Here is a 20,660-nt window from a genome sequence, read left to right as displayed (position 1 = left end):
ATTATAATTCACAAAACTTAGATTTTTCTCTTTTCTAGTGCTTCGTGTTACTACTTTTATTTTTGGTCAACATTTTTTTTTATTATTATTAACTTGAGTATTTCTTATATACATTTCGAGTGTTATTCCCTTTCCCAGTTTCCGGGCAAACATCCCCCTCCCCCCTCCCCTTTCTTATGGGTGTTCCCCTCCCCACCCTCCCCCCATTGTCCCCCTCCCCCCAACAGTCTAGTTCACTGGGGGTTCAGTCTTAGCAGGACCCAGGGCTTCCCCTTCCACTGGTGCTCTTACTAGGATATGCATTGCTACCTATGAGGTCAGAGTCCAGGGTCAGTCCATGTATAGTCTTTAGGTAGTGGCTTAGTCCCTGGAAGCTCTGGTTGCTTGGCATTGTTGTACATATGGGGTCTCGAGCCCCTTCAAGCTCTTCCAGTTCTTTCTCTGATTCCTTCAACGGGGGTCCTATTCTCAGTTCAGTGGTTTGCTGCTGGTATTCGCCTCTGTATTTGCTGTATTCTGGCTGTGTCTCTCAGGAACGATCTACATCCGGCTCCTGTCGGTGTGCACTTCTTTGCTTCATCCATCTTGTCTAATTGGGTGGCTGTATATGCATGGGCCACATGTGGGGCAGACTCTGAATGGGTGTTCCTTCAGTCTCTGTTTTAATCTTTGCCTCTCTCTTCCCTGCCAAGGGTATTCTTGTTCCCCTTTTAAAGAAGGAGTGAACCATTCACATTTTGATCATCTGTCTTGAGTTTCATTTGTTCTAGGCATTTAGAGTAATTCAAGCATTTGGGCTAATAGCCACTTATCAGTGAGTGCATACCATGTATGTCTTTCTGTGTTTGGGTTAGCTCACTCAGGATGATATTTTCATTTTTGTAGGCCATTTCTATGCCACAAATCAGACTTCATGTAACCATAAGGTCTTCTTTGGACTTCCCTGAGCCCATTCCTTCCCTTCAGCATGAATAGTGCTCTCTAACTCTCTGTGTGCATGTAGCAACTTTGGATCAGCCTAGTTTTTGACATTTCCTCAAAAAAGACAAAAGAAAAAGAGCTGCATGAGAGTAGGTGACCCACATGACATAAATCCATGTAAGAAACTTTATCCAATGAAAAAGTGGCTTGCAAAAGTGTGGGAGATACAGTAACAGTGGCCTTCTGCTTCTTTGAGCCCTGATGCTTAGAAGTCAATGTCCTATTCATTCATATTTCTGTAAAGTTTGAACCAGCTTCTTTCAGGAATATATGCACAAGTGACTGTTGCAATCCAAGGGCTAACACATGGGTAACTGCTATTTTCCTAAGGGTGAAATGAACTAAACTTGAACACTGTTTATACAAACAATTTTCTCATAAAAGGTATTAACCTTCAGAAAATAAACTTCAGAACGCAAAACAAAAGCAACAGATAAATCTGACCAATGTAATTGTCTACAGTGAAGCGACAGATTCCTGATACTTCGCACTTTTCTGTCTTCCAAAATGACTCTCTTTTGATAACATTTATTTGTTTATTTGAGATAGTGTCTTACTATGTATTTCAGGCTTTCCTGAAAGTTACGTTGTAGCACAAGCTGGTTTGAACCTATAGTGATCTTCCTGTCTCATTTTCCAAATGGTGGGATTATGGGCATAAACTATGGCTATCTTCTGAAATAATTTATATAGACAAAAATAATTGGTTCATTTTCCAAATGTGTGGGCATATTTCATAGCATATTGAGTAAGGTCACATTCATTGCCTTCTTCTTAAATCTAAGGTCAAAATACGTTAGTCCTGGTCATTCTAACTGGAGGTGGGACAAATATCATACTAGCCCTATGTCCTTATTAAATGTTCCAATTTTCACAAATGATTGACAGTCCAAGTGCATCTCAGCTGACTAGTAAAGCAAAAAATGTTATTCTTCATTGGTATTAAATTGTTTAATGACCACACAAATGTTCTACAATGTGTATTGCTTTCCAGTGACTCTAGGGAGGGTAAGACTTTCCAACAAGCTTCAAGACGTACCCATGATTCATTCACAACATTGAATATCAAGGCTAGAGAGTGCACGTAATATGGGGCAGTCTGTTAGAGAAACTTTTGGTTTTGTGTCTATATTAGTTTGCATCATTTGTTTTAAATGTAGTTATTTCAGTATGTGTGTTACTGTTACATATATGTCCCCATAAATATATAAATTCTACCTCCTGGTTCCAGTTCATACTGCTTCTGTGTGTATGCTTTTAGACCTGACTACTTCATATTGCTTTTTTAAAAAAGATTTTATTATATTATTTGAAACTTTGTGCAGAATCTGTGTGTGAGTTTGTACGTCTGAGTGCCAGAACCCATGAATGTCAGAGGCATCAGATCCCATGGACCTGGCTGTTCTGAGCCACCTCAGCTACCTGACGAACTCAAATATCCTATAAGAGTAGTGTGTACTCTTAACAGCTGAGCCATGTCTCCGGCCCAGGGTTGGAGGATTTGGGCCTGAGCACACTTCCTATTTCCTCTGTGCATCCATTGTATTACTGGAATGAAAAAGGATCAGTCCAGTTCCTGAGCACCAGTCCAGCCTCACACCACTGCCTTCCCCACCAACATGGATTGTGCACTCGGGCTCCACCAATTTTTATTAATAATAAAACACTTCTCCTTTATGCTGGTTTTTGTCAGAGAATTCTATTGTAGCAACAGAAGACTAACACTGTTGAGTTTGTAAAACAGAGTTTACTGTACCAGAAAGTTTTTTCAAGGTATAATAAAATAATCTTTCATTTAATTACCCTGAGAAAAGGCTCCAGTTATTTTATTTTGTGAGAAATAATAAAGATTATAATCACTTAAGCATCTTATCTACGCTTACTTGACTCAAACAATATAGCCACATTTATAAATAAACTAACTCTTATTCTGTCTTTTAAATTTGCTTATATCTTTCTTTCTTCCACTCAGTTCTCTTTTACATTGTTTCTTTGTCTTACTTATTTAAAACATATTTTATAACTCTAATTGCATGGATTCTTTTTTGGTTTTTAATTTTTATTTATATGTGTCTGTCTCTTGGTCTCTCTCTATCTCTTTCTCTCTCTCTCTCTCTCTCTCTCTGTGTGTGTGTGTGTGTGTGTGTGTGTGTGAGAGAGAGAGAGAGAGAGACAGAGAGAGAGAGAGACTTGTGTGCTGGTGCCCAGGAAGCTAGAAGGGGGTATCAAATTCTCTGCTGATGCTGTGATCCACTCAACATAGGTGTGGGAAATTGAACTCAAGTCCTCTGGAAGATCACCAAGCACTCTTCACTACTGAGCTATCTCATCATGTATACTCATGTATACTTCACACCATTAAAAGTACTTTATTTTCCCCCTAATTTCAGCTTTTTCAAAAGTAATATTTTCATTAATTTTTTGAGAATTTCTTAATGTTTTGATCGTATTTACCACCACCCCCACCTTCTCCCAGATGCACCTTTTTACCCTTACTTCCCAACCCATCCAATTTTCTGAGTTTCTTTTTTAAAAAAAATTTTTTTAAGCCATCAAATCCAACTTGTGTTGCACAACTGCTTGAAGTTGAAACTTCTAACTTCTTTGGAAAGTTATGTCAAATGATGGTTTGCTGGGGCACATGGTTGAAAGGATGGCTTGATAAACCAAATGCATGAAAGAATATTTTCCTGGAACATATTCAGGTGAAAGGATGTTTTGCTGAAGCAGACACAGGAAAGAATGTTTTCCTGAAGCAGACAAAGGTAAAAGGATATTTTCATATAGCAAAACTATTGCTGAACAGGTCCACTTCTCCTATATCCTAATAATTTTCCTCTTTCACATCCTCTGCTGGGTAGTGGGCTAGAGGACAGGGTGATCCCTTATTAAAAGTAGGTTGCAAAAAATTTATGTCTACAACTACTCTTGGAAAAGAGGTCTCCCCTGGAATGTGACTGGCCTACAGCAAATTATATTATTAAAGCAAACTAACTCTTCCTCTCCTAGCAGCTATCAAATTCTAAACTGCTCCTCGGTAGAAATTTTTTCCACACCACTCTCATAAATGCTGAGATTCTGTCTGATTTGAGCGTGCAAATGTCTTGTGCATGCTTTCACAATCAATATCAGCTTGTTTGTGAAACTGCCTTTTATGTCTAGAAAACATTGTTTCCTTTAGTTTATCCACCATATCTTGCTTTTACAATCTTTTCACTCCCACTTCCATAAAGATATTTAAGCTGAGGAGATCTATGCCAAATGCACGTATCATTTAGAGCTGAATAAGCCACAGTCTCGTATTCTCTTCGTATGCAGAAATTACATATTCTCTGTTAATTCCCACATATTGAAAGCTTCTCTGGTAAGAGCTGAGAGATGCCCTGACCTATAGGTATAGCAATAAGTCATTAAGAGTCATTTTATTAGTATATTCATTTAGCAGAATAATATGTTCTCTCCAAGGCCATATGACTTATCTAGCCACAAATTATTGGCCCCATTAAACAGTGCAAGGTATGGGATCCAACTCATGGAGCAAGACTTAGAAATTAGTTGGTTGCTGGGAAGCAGACTGATTCAAGGCTTTCTCAGAATCCCTAGTGAAAGGACAAAAAGAACATTAGTTCTATGTCCTTGCCCAAGGGCAGTTTGGCAAGATCTACTCTGGGGCTGGGGTCAGGGTCTCAAAGGAGTCATGATTGTAGTTTCTGGAAACTCAACTCGTCCACTGTGCTGTGGTTATCTATCCTAAGGTAGCGGGGTCTGAGGTATCCTGTTTTAATTTTGCCAACATTGCTTAATTGGATTTCCATGGACTCTGTCCCATTCTCTCCATACAAATGGTATAAAAGATGCTGTTTCTTAAACTTGTGAGACTTTATGACCCGGGTTTCCTGTTTTTCCCAGGAGCTTGTCACAGAAGAGTCTGTTGGTCCCAGTCAGTTGGTTACTCCCATAACATTTGTGCCATGATTGCACCAGTGGGCATGTCTTTTCAGATCAATCATTACTGTAGCTACCAGGGTTCATAGATGAATGAAATTGATGATGAGCTTTCTACTCTAGAGTGCATATAGCACCTTCTATCATTACAAAATTAGGTGTATGGATGAAAATTCCAGATGGGTATGGCTTTGATTTCTCCGTGTTCTGTGATTCAAGTGTATTGTGTCTTTAATAATATAGCCCTACTATAAGTTTCTAAAGGGTAACCAAAAGTGTTGTCAATAGCTTGTAATGCCTGGAAATATATGGAAACCCACTAGCCAGCAATTCAAAAAAAGGGTAATTGTATCCTGGTACTGTAGGGTTTCTTTTTGCTAGCATTCAATATCTAGCATGGAAGTGAAAGGGGGAACAAGGAAAGACTAAAGTATCACTAAAGGTCCCTTGAAAAAGCCATATGGAAACCATAGTAGAAACCATAGAAAGCCATAGAAAAAACTACCTAAAATATATACATGTACTGTAAGCTTCTTTGTGATAAGACAACTCTAGTACAAAGAATAGACTATAAAACAAAACACAAATAAGGACACATGCACATATCTCAAATCCCAGAACCCAGAAGTCATCTTAGAAAGCTAAGTCATTTATTTTTTTTGACATGTCCTTGCATGCTAATGCTAACTTTTTTAAAAAAGAAATATGATTTAGTGTGTTTGTTTTTATAATTGCCTTTTCTCGTTTAAGCATATATTTTAGTCATTTAGCCATACTAATAAGCATGTTTCCAGAAAGTTATTGTTTGTGAATGTAAGACATTGGTTTGGATGGGAGCACCTAACTTATTTGACCTGTCTCTCATTCTTAGGTATTTTCTTTGCATCATTTTCTGCATTCCAATTATTAATTTTGGGATTTAAATTGTATGATAGCCAACAACATGTATATGTTTGTTTGGTTTTATTTTACTTTTAGCTGCTAAGACTTCAAAATATTCTTACTGGGACTGAGGAGGTGGCTAAGTGGTTAGCATGCTTGTCATGAAAACATAAGGGCTTGATTTCACTCCCTAATACCTACATAAAGAGCAGGGTATATCACATGTCTTTGATATGACTGTTAAGAGGTCAGAAACAGAGGGATCTCTGGGGCTCATTTTCCAGGTAGTTTATCCAAATCAGTGAGCTCCTGGTTCACTGAGAGACTGTGTCTCAAAAAAAAAGTGAGATTGGAGAGTGGCTCCATGGGTAAAGTACTTCTTATGCAATCTTGAAAACATGAGTTCAGTTCCTCAGTGCTCATGTAAAAGCCAGGAATAATAAATAGTTCACAGCTGTAACACTGGTGCTGGGAGACAGGGACAAATGGATCCTAAGAACTTACTATCCAGTTGGTCCAGCTGAAATGGAAAACTCTATGTTCAAACTGTTAATGTATAGAGTGGAAATACAGGAAGATACTCATGGTAGACCTATGGGCTCCACATGCATGTGCTAAGGCATGTTCACCTACACATGCATGAACACATGTGTTTTTGCACACATACCCACACAGTCCAAAAAATAAAGTGGGCAGTGATTAGGGAAGACATCCAACATCGACCTCTGGCCTCCAAATGCACATATATACATGAGCAGGCATACACAGACATACATGTATACAATGTACACACACACACACACACACACACATACAAACACACACACACTCATGCATACACACATTCTTCCTATAAATTATTTGACTGATTTGATTGAAGCAGTAAAAGGAAAAAAATACACATACTCCCTTTGGTTTTTAAGTAATTTATGTTTCTCCTTATTTAATAAGTATCTTTTGCAAAGCAAAAATGCCTTACCTAAATGACGTCAAAATTATCAGTTTTTGTTATAATTTTGGTGGTTTTATCTCAAAATTTGTTCCCTAACCTAAGTTCACAAAGATTTTCTCTTATGTTTTATTCAAAAGGTTTTACAGTTTTATACTTTCATTTATACTAGTAATCCATTTTGAATTAATTTTGCACTGGTCTGAATTATAGCCTGAGGGGTTTTTCTTCTATATCTGGTTCCCTGGTTGTTCCAATAAAATTTCTTTTAAAAAAAATCTTTTCTCCCTGAATTTTCTTTAAACCTTTGTCAAAAATCAATGTGACCCTATTTCTAGGTGTCTATTTCTGCACTTTCTATTCAGTTTCATTTATCTGTCTACACATTCTTCCTACCCTACTTCCCTGCCTTGAGTCCTGCAGTTATATTACAGTTGAAAGCCCTCCTAAGTCTTACAGTCAATGATATGCACACTCTAACTTTGTTTCTTCTCAATATCACTTTAGTTATTATCTGCTTTCCCTTTCATATGAATTTAAAGAATACCTTATTAATATTGCAAAGGATTATGATGAAATTTAATTGAAAGTGCCTTGAACCTATAGATTAGTTTGTGAGACTTTACATGCTTAACATATTATACTTTCCACTACACACACACACACACACACACACACACACACACACACACACAGTATCTTTCTCCTTCTTTACATCTTCATGGAGAATCTGCCTGCTTTCTCATACTTTTCACCACAGAAATGTCTCAGATAATATTAGATTTCTATCTAAAATTTTCATTACATTTAGTGGTCCTTTTTATACCTTTAATTAGCAATTATACACTGCTTGTATACAAAATTTCCAGTGAATTTTTAAATGTACTTTTTAGCTACAGCCTGACTACATGTATTTGTGAGGAAAACCGAGGAGCTGAATCTTGAGGAGGGTCCCTAATCAATCAAGAAAGAATAACAAGCCTAGGACAGACTGGAAAGAAATACAGATGAGACACTGAGAAAATAATGATGATGATGATGATGATAAGGAGAAGGAGAAGAAAGAGAATGAAAGAAAGGAAAGAGGAAAAGAAGAAAGAAAGGAAGATGAAAGAAGGAAGGAAGGAAGGAAGGAAGGAAGGAAAGGAAAGGAAAGGAAAGGAAAGGAAAGGAAAGACAGGACAGGACAGGACAGGAGAGGAAAGGAAAGGAAAGGAAAGGAAAGGAAAGGAAAGGAAAGGAAAGGACAGGACAGGACAGGACAGGACAGGACAGGAAAGGAAAGGAAAGGAAAGGAAAGGAAAGGAAAGGAAAGGAAAGGAAAGGAAAGGAAAGGAAAAAGAAGGAAAAACATGCCTCACTCTGGGAGCTTGTTTTCAGAGTGAGAAAACTCGTAATCTGCTGTGTACCAACTCAGAAACTTCATGTATTCAGATTTTTCTTTGTAACTTTAAATTTTGCTTTACATTTGCCTCCTCCAAAATTCTTATATATTTTTTATTTACTGGAGTTTTAGGGGCAAAAATCTCTATTTAAGCATTCCAACAGGGGTTGGAGTGATAGCTGGTTCAGAGGTAAAGGACCAGAGTTTAGTTTCTAGTATACATAGCTAGTGCCTCAAACATGTGTAACTCAAACTCCAGGGGATTCAAGGCCCTCTTCAGAAACACACACACACACACACACACACACACACACACACACACACACACACACACACACACTTCTTTAAAACAAAGAACTAATTTCAAATGACTAGGCTCAGACATCAATCCCAGTATATCAATCAGAGTAGTGGTGAAAGACAGAAATGGCCTTACAATCAGGGCGACCACATTAAGAAGAGAGAAAAAGCCTCAGTGGCCCCATCCCTGTCTTTCAAGGACTACCAGGAAATTTTGAGATGGAAGGGCTCTCTGACAGTCCTCAACATGGTAAACATGATGCCAGCAGATCTTGCCTTCCCCATTTTCTCTCCCTTGCTAAACCCTGGATAACATTTCTAAAGCTAGCCCCCAAGTTCTATTCGCTTATTTGACCACTTCCTCATTCCTGACTCCAAGGTCTAGCTATCAAAACATCAAAGTTCAGAAATCCATTCTTTGGCTACACTGGCTAACATGTTCAATCAGGACTTACCAACTGTGGAGGCTTGATAGGAATGGCCCCCATAGACTCATGTGATTGAATGCTTAGCCCATAAGGAGGGCCACCATTAAGAGGTCTGGCTTTGTTAGAGGAGGTGCGGCCTTTCAGGGAGTGTTTCACTGTGGACCCAGGCTTTGAGGTCTTCTATGCTCAAGCTACACTCAGTGTGACACACCATCTCCTTCTGCTATCTGCAAATCAAGATGTAGAACTCTCTACTCTTCTAACACCATTTCTGCTTACACACTGCTATGCTTCCCACCACAATGATAATAGATTAAGCCTCTGAAAGTATGAGCCAGTCCCAGTTAAATGTTTTCCTTTATAAGAGTTGCCTTGGTCATGGTGTCTCTTCATAGCCATAGAACTCTACGGTACCACCTCATCCTAGCACAGACTTCCCCTTTTCTCCTTAAAAGGCATTCCCTCTGAGGCCCCTTTTCAGGGATTTTTATAGGAGACTAAAGTAGGGGGTATGTAGCTGGTACAGCAACTATCTAAGTAATAGGCTGTGGCCTGATAGACCACATGTCTCATGGTTTGACAATTGATCCTACTATGAGAGAGGATCACTCCAGCTTAGGAGTAGTCTCAGTTCCTACCATAGGGTAACTGTTCCCACTTGGCAGGGATCTTGCTGTAGGTCATCTGTTCTGTGAGGCTTTCTATTTCCTGGGGCTTCAGTTCTTCAACAGAAAGACATTGATCAAGTAGGTCTACTGTACCTGGAATCCAAAGAAACGGAAGAAGAGTGCTCATGACCTGCATAGATATAGCTTTGTGTAAAGTGCTTGCCTTGTAAACATAAGTAACTGAAGCCAAACTTACATTGAAAAGCCAGGCATGATAACATGTGTTTGCAATCCCAGCATCGGGAAGATACAGACAGATTCCTGGGCTTCACTGGCTATCCAGATTAGCCTATCTCTCAAGGCTCCAGGCCAGTGAGAGACCCTATCTCCAAAAGTAGGTGAATGGGACCTGAAGAAATAAAACTGAAATTGGCCTTGGGCTTCGAAACACACATAAACATGTATATGTACCCCACCACCACACACACAAGTGCACACACACAGACATATCTAAAATAAAGTGACTTGGAAAACAAACATAATTTTAAGAGCACTATGTAGCCAAAGAGAAATATGAATGGGGTTAAAGCCAATGCTGGGCTCTTCAATGTGAAGTCAGAGAAAGCCTCAAGGTTGGATGCACAGAGTAACAGCACAAAGCAACAGCATGCCCTTCACTAACATCCTTCTACTCCAAGTCATCTCCTCTAACTGCTGAAGTGTTATAGCTGAGTTCTTCCCTTAATAGTTATTCATTGTGACATGCAAGGCTCTACAGAGGACACTTGCGAGGCAGAGAAAGGTCTCTGTCCTAGATAGGTTTAACTATTAATTTGACATAGCTTAGTATCACTTGGAAAAAGAGTCTCATTTGAGAGATTGTCCAGATCCAGTTGTGGGGGCTTTGGGAGGACTACCTTGACTACTAGTTGATATAGGAAAACACAATCCACATTTCCTGAGAAGTCAGACCTATGTTATGTTGAGAGATAGCCAGAAAGAGCCAGGAAATAGCATTCTTCCACAGTTTCTGCTCCAAGTTCATGCTTGAATTCCTGACTTCTCTAAATCATGGAATATGAACTGGAAATGAGAGCCAAATAAATCCTTCCATCTTCAATGTTGCTTTTAGGTCATGGTATTTCACCTCAGCCACAGGTATCAAATTAGGCCAGGACAAATTTGGAATAGTTAATGGATTGGACACGGTAGATGAGAAAAGCCATAGCTAAAGACAGAGACTTTGCTGTCTTTCCTACTTCCTCTCTAGAATACTAAATTGGGACCCTCTCCTCACATTTCTGATATATCTATATCTTTATTCATATCTATATATCATCTATATCTCTATATCTCTTCTATCTCCCTATCTCTATCTATCTCTATCTCTATCTCTATATATATCTCCTCCAATTTTGTTTTTTCTCTTCTATAGTCTTTACGTTGCCTTAAAGTGAGTGAATTTATTATTCACCTCATTGAATTCCTGCCTGTGGTCAGCTCTGTTACAGCACTGATTTCTCCCTCAATGAACCATCTCCAAGGCACTTCTAATTACAGAGTTCTTTTAATTAGAACTTCCTTAATCACTGTGGCAAGTGATTATGTCCACTTAACTCACTCTTCTCGGTCCTCCCTGTCTACTCTTACACAAATCTCTTTGGCCTTTTCTCTTCCTTCTTTTAAGGATTACAGTGGTTCATCCTTCTATGCCTGCTTTGAGTTCAGTGTATAGACCTGGACCACCTGGTCCTCCTTCCCAACACAGGTAGTTCACTAATGTTTCTGCTCATTTTTTTCTAGTTCATTTTTACAAGCTCCCAGTGAATAAACCTTCAGATTCCTGAGAAACTCATATCAAGAGACCTTAGGGGCTGGGGAGATAGCTCAGTCGTCAAAGCACTTTCCTTGCAAGTAGGGGGACTCAATTATGCGTCCCTAGAATCCACATATAGTGAGGCACAGTAGCCCATGCCTATAATCCAGTACTCATTCAGGGAGCTGGTGGCAAAGAAAGAACTCTCTTGAAGCTTAGGTGCCAAGCGTGCTGGAGAATGCAGTGACGAAGACTGACTAATAAAGCACAACGCTGTCATTGACACATAAGGTTGTCCTCTGAGCTTCACTATGTGTACCATACACACTTACACACATACACATCTCAGAGAGAGAGAGAGAGAGAGACAGAGAGAGAGAGAGAGAGAGAGAGACTACATGTCTGTCTTACTGCTGGGATACCTGAGTGCCTCCGACAAGCTGCTCAGTGGAGGCAGAACACAGTCCAGTAATAGGGGTCCTCAGTCCTTGTTTGCTCAGGTGGGAAACACCAGGATTTGGGACAAATGATGTCACGATACCACTGAGTGTTGAGAATGGGGCAGGGGGAGGGTTTCCATGACCATGTAGTGGAGATGGAGGGGTGTGGGGGGAACTAGTTTGATTGTGAGTGTCTAGAGTGTGGAAGAAAGAAGGCCTTCTTAGGAGATTTAGGCAAGTCTCTTTACGACAAAGGCAATCCTTGATGAAGAAGATGGCCCTTACCTGTCCAAACTGCTTCATTTGATGATGAATATGAATACATACACCTTATTCAGGGTGACCCCAGGAAGCAAAAGACGGATATGAGATCCCTAGTAACTGGAGCTATAGGCAGAGTGAGTCACCTGACACTAACGCTGGAAACCAAACTCTGGTCATCTGTAAGGACAGTAAGTGCTCTTAACTGCAGAGTCATCTTACCATCCTCAACAGAAGTTATGCTAGCCTCACAGATCAGAAATGGAAACATTGGTCAAGGTAGGAACACCTTAGATTCTTTCTGAAGCTTTCCTCCTGCTACCAGCAGCCACCTCTCTGTATGCTATGCGTTTTTCTTTTTATGCATATATCTGAGACACTCTAATCTTCTTAGGAAGATCCCACTCTGTTTGAATTAGCACCCATTCTAAATGCTTCCCTTTTAATTGATTTACATTTCCAAAAGCCCTGTCTCCAAAGAATTACTGCTGACATTCCAAGAGACAAAGCACTGGGTTCTCTCTCTCTCTCTCTCTCTCTCTCTCTCTCTCTCTCTCTCTCTCTCTCTCTCTCTCCTCTCTGTCCTATTTCTTCCCTATCTCCTTCCCACTCTTTTATTTTCTCTACTGTCTCTTCCCCATTATCTCTCTCATCTGTTTCTCTCTCCCATTTTCTCTCTTCATCCTTTTCTTTCCACTTCTCTCTCTTCCTCTTCTTTCCTCTCCCCTTCTTTCTTTCCTCCTCCTTTCCCCCCTCTCTCTCTTCACTTCATTTCCTTCTCTCTAATTCACTCCCACCCCTCTCTATCCATTTCCTTCTGACATAAATACTCAGTCTCAAACCAAGTATCTAGTAATTGCTCTCCCATCACTGAGAATCTCCCCACACTGCTAAAATCTAACCCTGAATTTCTTATGTTACTGACATAGCTTCTTTGTGCCAGAAGCTTCACGAGATATTTCACCAAATACTGCACTTAGTGCTCCATCAGTTCATCATGCACCGCAAGGCACTTCAGAAACTTCCAGGAGCATGGCCACGTGTATTTCAAGTGGACCATTCCTGAATATCCCTCATGTTTCATGTCTAACAGGTGTTAAAGACTGTGATATCTAAGACATGTAACCTGATAACATAAGGGCTTCTTACTAAGATCGGCTAATTTAGCTGTGTGACCTTGGGTAACCTATAAAGTTCTCTGTACCTCAGTCCTATTTTCCTTACTCTCTACCACAGATGGGGCAATTTGACTGGCTTTTAACAAATAAACTAGAGGAACATTTGGCACATCATCGCTCGTTCATATATTTTCATTTAAAAAATAAATTCAAATGATTCTGAGTTGAAAAATATAAACTACTTTAAAATAAGCATATTTCAATTGGCAAGTTTAACTACTCCTCTGCACCAGAAATTTGTAGTGATTTCTGGGTTTTTATGCCTATCCAGCAACGTTTAAAGGCCAAGGAATCAAAGAATATGAAATTCATTACTGAAGGAAGAGCCTATGTATTATATGCTTGCTACTGCCAAAGAAAGTGTTAAATCCCATGTCACCATGCTTGAACCTCAAAATTACCCTGCTAGTGACAAAGCACCATGGTTTATTGACTTCTTTGTCCCTTGGTGTCTGTCTATCATGTCAAGCTCTAATGCCAGAGTCACAAAGGATATCAATGATTCTCTATAATCAGCTTAAAGTCAGTGCTTTAGATTGTACAGTTCATAAAGGACTCAGCAAAATGTATAACATTCAGGCTTATCCACTAACACTAGTACCAAACAGCCCAGTATTTGTGAGTATGAAGGGCATCACTCTGTTGAACAGATCTTGAATTTCCTAGAGGATCATAAAACCTTCCGTGGTCCCTCTTCCACCAACCACTTTCAGTGAGGTAGTTAAATAAAGAAAGCATGATGGAGTCCGGATGGTTGATTCCTGGTCTCCATGGTGTCATCCCTGTCAGGTCTTAATGCCAGAATGGAAAAGAATGGCCGGGACATTAACTGGACTGCTCAATGTGGGAAGGGTAGACTGCCAACAATATCATTCTTTTTATACCTAAGGGGGAAAAATAATATACTCTGAGATAAGCCTTTATTGCCCAAAGTCAAGTAAAGTTTATCCACCTTACTGAAACAGGGGTGCTATTCCCTCAAAATCTGGGGTTTTATGTTCTTTTTCTACAAGCATCCATACATTTAACATCACAGACTCTTAATGAAAATGTTTTACAAGGGAAAACTCACTAGGTGGTTAATTTTTATTGTTCTTGGTGTGGATCTTGTCAGAATTTTGCTTCATAGTTTGAACTCTTGGCTGTAATTGAAAAAAAAAATGAAACCTGGGGAAGCAAACTGCCAGGTTTATGCCCAAACATGCTGGAGAAAGACTTGTACCAAAGCATACCCAGGTGTTGGGTTTTATTACTATGAAAGAACAGTATTTGGGGAAAGCAAATACATTCCAGGGATGGAGAAAAAAAACTATTGTGGCCTTAATTCATAGAAAGTTAGAAACTCTCCTAAGCCAATAAAAAGAAATAAGAATGAGTTTTAACAATAGTGAAAAAAGCCCTAGAAAGAAAAGAATATGAAAAATTACATCAAAGGACCCCTTTTCCAAGCATTGAGATTGCTCCTAGAGAAATCAGATGCCTGTGATCTTGCCCTTGCAATTGTGCAGCACAGACGCAGCATCCATTGGATAAGGCAAAATCTACAAACCTTTTTTTGAAGAGCCAGATCAGCACAGTTGAGACTTTACAGGTCAGGTATGTTTTATTAAACCTAAGCCCTTAATTCTTGTAAAAATGCAAACATTACTTCTTTTCATTAATTTATTCATGTATCCACTTTAAATCCCATTCATACCCCCTCCCTCCTCTCTAACCAGTCCCACACTCACAAATCCCTCTCCCCCATCACCCCCTCTTCTTCTCAGAGAAAGAGAAGCCCCCATGGGTAACAACCCACCCTGGGACATCAAGTCACAGAAGGACTAAGCATGTCCTCTCCTGCTAAGGCACAAGGCAGCCTAGTTAGAGGTAGGGGATGCGATGGCAGGCAACATAATCAGAGACAGCCCCCCACTCCAGTTGTTGGAGGACCCACATGAAGTCCAAGGTACACATTTGCTACAAATGTATAAGGGAACTAGGCTCAGCCCCTGTATGTTCTTTGGTTGGTGGTTCAGTCTCTGTGAGCCTCATGGGCCCAGGTTAGTTGACTCTGTAGCTCTTGTAGTGTCTTTGACGCCTCCAGCTCCCTCAATACTATTCCCCACTTTTCAACAAGATTTTTGGCTGTCAGTCTTTGTGTGTGTTTCTATCAGCTACTGGGTGAAGCTTCTCAGAAAACAGTTATGCTAGGCTCCTCTCTGCAAGCATAGCAGAATACCATTAATAGTGTCAGGGGTTGGCTCTCTCCAGTGGGATTGTCCTCAAGTTGGGCCAGTCATTAGTTGGCTATTCCCTCAGTCTCTGCTCCATCTTTATCCCTGCACATCTTATAGGCAGGACACTGCCCAACACCACTTCTAGCCTCAATAGATGCCTGCACTCATGTACACACACACACACACACACACACACACACACACACACACACACACACAGAGTTTAAAACAGAAAATAAATCTTCTATAAGGAAGCAGTTTCTCAACATTCCTTATGTCAGCAAACAGGTCTCCAAAGACAGAACAAAAATAAATATTACCAGAGCTGGAAACAGTGTCAGATTTAACCAGATTTTCAGGGAATTAATTCTAACTTGTATCCTCATTGATAAATACCAACAACCTTGCTGTGGTGTTGGAGTAAAGTTTTATTTAAAAAGAAGAAGAAGAAGAAGAAGAAGAAGAAGAAGAAGAAGAAGAAGAAGAAGAAGAAGAAGAAGAAGAAGAAGAAGAAGAAAGAGGAGGAGGAGGAGGAGAAGGGGAAGGGGAAGGGGAAGGAGAAGGAGGAGGAGAAGAAGAAGAAGAAGAAGAAGAAGAAGAAGAAGAAGAAGAAGAAGAAGAAGAAGAAGAAGAAGAAGAAGAAGAAGAAGAAGAAGAAGAAGAAACTGAGAAAATGGCAGCTAGGTTATTATTTCTTATAATTCCAAGCAAATCTAGAAGTATTTCTTTCTCTTTTTTCAAAGCTTTATTTATTTATGTATATGTGTACATTGTAGCCATCTTTACAACATCAGAAGAGGGCATCAGATCCCATTACAAATGGTTGTAAACCACCGTGTAGTTGTTAGGAATTGAACTCAGGACCTCTGGAAGAATAGTCAGTGCTGTTAACTACTGAGCCATCTCTCCAGTCTGAAGTATTTCAATATAGTACATTTAAGTAAAATATTACACCAATGTCGTATTTTTCTTCATAACTGTTTTTGCACCCCATTACTTTTCTATGACACATATCTTTACTGCATGCATCTCTTTTCCATATTTAAATTATTAATTTTTACTTCATTATATTCAATAAATAAGGTATAATTTTAAAACATTCTGTCCTGCACCCCCAGATGATCTTCGATGGGAAAAGAAAAAATCATTGAGTCAGCTTGATTTTTCTACTCTCAAAAGATAAATAGCTTGGGTGGGGTACTTTCTCCTGATAGTCGCTTGTAGAAAGGCCAGCTGAGTCCAGGTCTCACTTCCTGGCTGCCAGTGGAGAAAGGGGAAGTGGCGTTCCTAGAGCAGTGAACTAATTGTCTCAAGCACAGGTAACTCTTCTTCCCCAGAAGAAATGTGATTGCCAGACACATTTGCTTGTGTTATGCTAGTGTGTGTGTGTGTGTGTGTGTGTGTATGTGTGTGTTGTACATGTGTACACACAGCAGAGCATCCAAGTCCTCCTACTCTATTTCTCTTTATGCTCTCCAACAGACTCTCTCACTGAACCTGGATCCAAGTTGGTGGTCAGTAACCCCAATGATCGTCCTGTGTTTCCCTTCACAGTGCTATGTTTAAAGATGCTCATGACTGCATAACTGACTCTTCAAATGGATGGATGACAGTGATTTGAACCCAGATCTTTGCATGAGCACACAAAGCATCCTTATCCACTGAGCTCTCTCTAACTATTTTAAGGATTTTATCAACATCTTTGCTTTGGTTCTTCACAATTATGCAGAACAAGCAATATCACCTCTGTTTCATGGCAACCAAACAATAACAGGGCTCCTTCCTTCCAATGCTCTTAACTGTAAGCCGAGAAGCTGACAGTAAAATCCTTTCTATCTTGTGGATCTGCCCTTGTCATCAGTTAAAGTACTTAGGATGCCATAAACAGCTTCTTAAATGCTGAAGTTGTAAGTCTAGCAAGTGACAGTAAATAATAACATCACTGTCACCAGCTGCTAGGCAGTGCTGAGAGATTGACAGGCAGATCACATTGTCTGTCACAGAGATTTGAATGTAATGGAAAGAACAATTATGTAGGATACTAGGAACAGGGACAAGAGAAGAGAAAATCTTCATATGAGACCAGGAAGCAACAAGCTTGCAGATGAGGCTGGAGAGATGGCTCACGAGTTAAGAATATTTCCTGTTCTTTGGAGAACCTCAGTTTAGTTCCTAAACCCCATGTCTTGTGGTTCACAACTGCCTACAACTCCAGCTCCAGGGGATCCAATATCCTTTATGGGCATACACACATGTGTGTGGACACACATACTCACAGCTTAGAAACTTAAAAAGATTTCCTGGGTTGATATTCTCAGTTTTCTTTGCCGAGGCTGCTGCGAGAGCATTACAAACTCTTGATCAATCACTTCAGCCATTGCTGTTCCCTCTTCTGTCCTTCCTTTGAGCCACAGAGCAATCTCTGTGGGATTTCCTAGCAGGGATGCTGCTCAGCTCACATCCATGTACACTCTTCCCTTTCCTCTTCCTTCACACAAGCCTACTTTTGGTTTTATTCCTCTTTCTCTGAAAATTCTATCTTTTCTAGGAAGGTTAGCTTCCTCATCAAGTCCAGAGAATATGTTTTCATTTGTCTAACCCATTCTGGGCTTGCTCCTCTGGCTTCTACTGCAGGGGTCGGCATGTGTTTATAGTATAAGCCACAGAAACATAAGAACTAATATGTAAGCTACCTGTGGCCATTCTGTGAATCTAAATAAAATGTGGACAGACAGATGACAGAATGGAAAGGCTTTCAGGGAAGCTATGCATAGTAGCTTGTGCCTGTAATGCCAGCACTAGGGAGGCTGAGACAGGAAGATTGGCAAGAGTTCAAGGTTAACCTTGGCTATGTAGCAAGATGGACAAAATTAAAATGAGGGAAAAATGTAAAAATCAAGGAGATGGGAATGGATTCTAATCATTTAATCTCTCTCTCTCTCTCTCTGTCTCTCTCTCTCTCTCTCTTTCTCTCTCTCTCTCTCTCAGGGGTTGAGAGAATCCATGACCTTGTTATTCATTCTCTTGAATTATAAGGTTTTCTGGACATAATCTAAAACAGACTTTTACTCTTGAAACAAAGAGTATTAGTTTGCAGAAACAGAGCATACCTCTAAAGAAACAGATGAGACACCCATAAGAGACTGTATGCCATTTCCAGCTGTATGAGTCACCGTTCTGGTTGTCATAGCAACATACCTAACAAAAGCAAATTAAGAAAAAAGGGTTTATTTTTGACTCATAGTTTAAAGTACAGTGAATCTTGACAAGAAAAATACAGAACATGAAGCCATTGACCGTGATTTACATCTATGTCAAGGAATCAGAGATGAATGCTGGTGCTTCTTACTCAGCCCTGGACCCCAGCACATGGGATGCTGCTGTCTACATTTATGTTTAATATTCATACCTCAATTAGCGCAACTTAGAAGTTCCTTCACCCATATGCCAAAGGTTCTTCCACTAGGTGATTCCAGATCCAATTTACAATCAACATCTATCATCACATAGATAATTTTCATTTCCAACTCTCCTAACCCTAACCCTGTGCCCTAGAGAAATCTGATGGCCTCTCCATGTTTGGTGAGCTAACGTGTAGTCCTCCAAGTACACCCTCCATCCATAACCAATCCCATTTACTTGCCCTTGAATTCAACTGCCTAAATTTCTCTTGGGTTGAGATTGAAAGTATCTTCACTAAGACATCCCTTGGAGGGTTTTGATGAACGCTGAGAAATAATAGCTCTTTTCTATGCTCTTGAACTTGGAATTGTGTCAGTAAGAACCAATTCAGAGAGAAAAAGAAGCATGCTAGCAACTTCAAATGGAGAATTTAATCCAGTAACTGGCTTATGAACATAATGGAAAGCTTGGAAACCCATGAAAAAATAAGCCAGGAAATACCGGTTACCCTGACATTCAGAGCAGTCTCAAGTCCCTCTCTGTGCCCACTTCTCACTTAATGCTGTGTCATAGGAGATGTGGACATTTCACCCCTGGGATTGCAATTGACCATTTGGCTTGCTAACAGAAAGTAGCTGGATAAAGATTAATAGCATTAGAGGACATTGACGATCAACTCTCCCTCACAGTCAGCTTTGGGTTCTACCTCCCATTTCCCTGTAATACTAGAAAACATCACAGCAATCCTTCCTCAGCCCTCCTGGTCCCAAAATGACTCTAACTCCAACCCTGAAGATAACATGACGTGATCTGCTCTAAAGGCTAGAATATCACATACGATTTTCTCCACCCTAAAGAGTTAATGCAGCTGGGCCTGTCAATCACTTAGCCAGGAGTCTCTCCCCCACCCCCTGCTCCAGTCCTGCAAAGATAATTCACCTGAAGACACACTAAGGCAGTGGGAGGAATAAATATCCTCTTACTGAGGTAATGTTCTTACATATCCTAGAAAATCCTCCATGGACGCAGCAGCTTACAGATCCTCAATGCTAAGCCTGTCTGCTTTTTTGAGTTCTACCTCAAAAAGGGCAACTTTACCTTCTCCACTTGTGTCTTTTTCTTTCAGATCTAACCAGAGCCTGAGCCTTGATGATCTGAGTTTTCTGTCTTTCTCTGAAGGACCATCCCCTTCAACCACATAGCTTGCCAACCTCTATCGCGAAAGACCCCATTGTTTCTTTTCTTCTTCATGTCCTTTCTCCCTGTTGGTATTTTCCACCTTGCCTGTCCTGTTTTCACTCTCGAACACTAGTAAAATTGTAATCAAGCTTTCTCCTAAGTCTGTCTCTGTTTTTCTTTTATTTTTTGACAATACCAAACATATATACAATTTTTGTATATCCTCCTGCTTCCTCTACCAACTTCTTCTTTTTCCCAGTTTCATGTAGTTTCATAACACACTCATTCAAATTAGTGCTGCCCACTTGTTAATAATATGTAGGGGGGGAGAGGGTCATCCACTGAAGCATGCTAAACCTACAAGTTGTAATAGCCTCAAAAAAGAAATAACATTCCTTCTCCGCCGCAACTACTCACTATCAGGAGCTTCTCTGTTAGGGTGGAACCTGAGAATACCGCCCCATTTATGATCCAATTTTCGCTGGCTTGATCTCGGGGATCTTGTGTAGCTGACCACTGCTATGGATCATGATTGTATTAGCCATGCCATGACCAGAAGACAGCACTTCTCCCTCATTCTCTGGCTCTTATATTCTTTCTGCCTCCTGTTGCTCAATGTTTCCTCATATTGTTGGCAGTGGGATTAGTATAGATTGTCCACTGAGGGCTGAGCACACTTTCTGTTATT

The 20,660-nt window shown here is 40.0% G+C and overlaps 1 pseudogene; it reads left to right on the top strand.

Annotated features, from left to right (window-relative positions):
• The first annotated feature begins 13,230 nt into the window (after positions 1–13,230).
• Positions 13,231–14,496, top strand: Dnajc10-ps1 (DnaJ heat shock protein family (Hsp40) member C10, pseudogene 1; annotated as a pseudogene).
• The last annotated feature ends 6,164 nt before the right edge of the window (positions 14,497–20,660 follow it).

This window comes from Rattus norvegicus, chromosome 13 (genome assembly GCF_036323735.1).
Source record: "Rattus norvegicus strain BN/NHsdMcwi chromosome 13, GRCr8, whole genome shotgun sequence".
Classification (NCBI taxonomy): Eukaryota; Metazoa; Chordata; class Mammalia; order Rodentia; family Muridae; genus Rattus; species Rattus norvegicus.
Note: the sequence above shows the minus strand (reverse complement) of the source record. Positions and strands in the feature narration are given on the sequence as shown.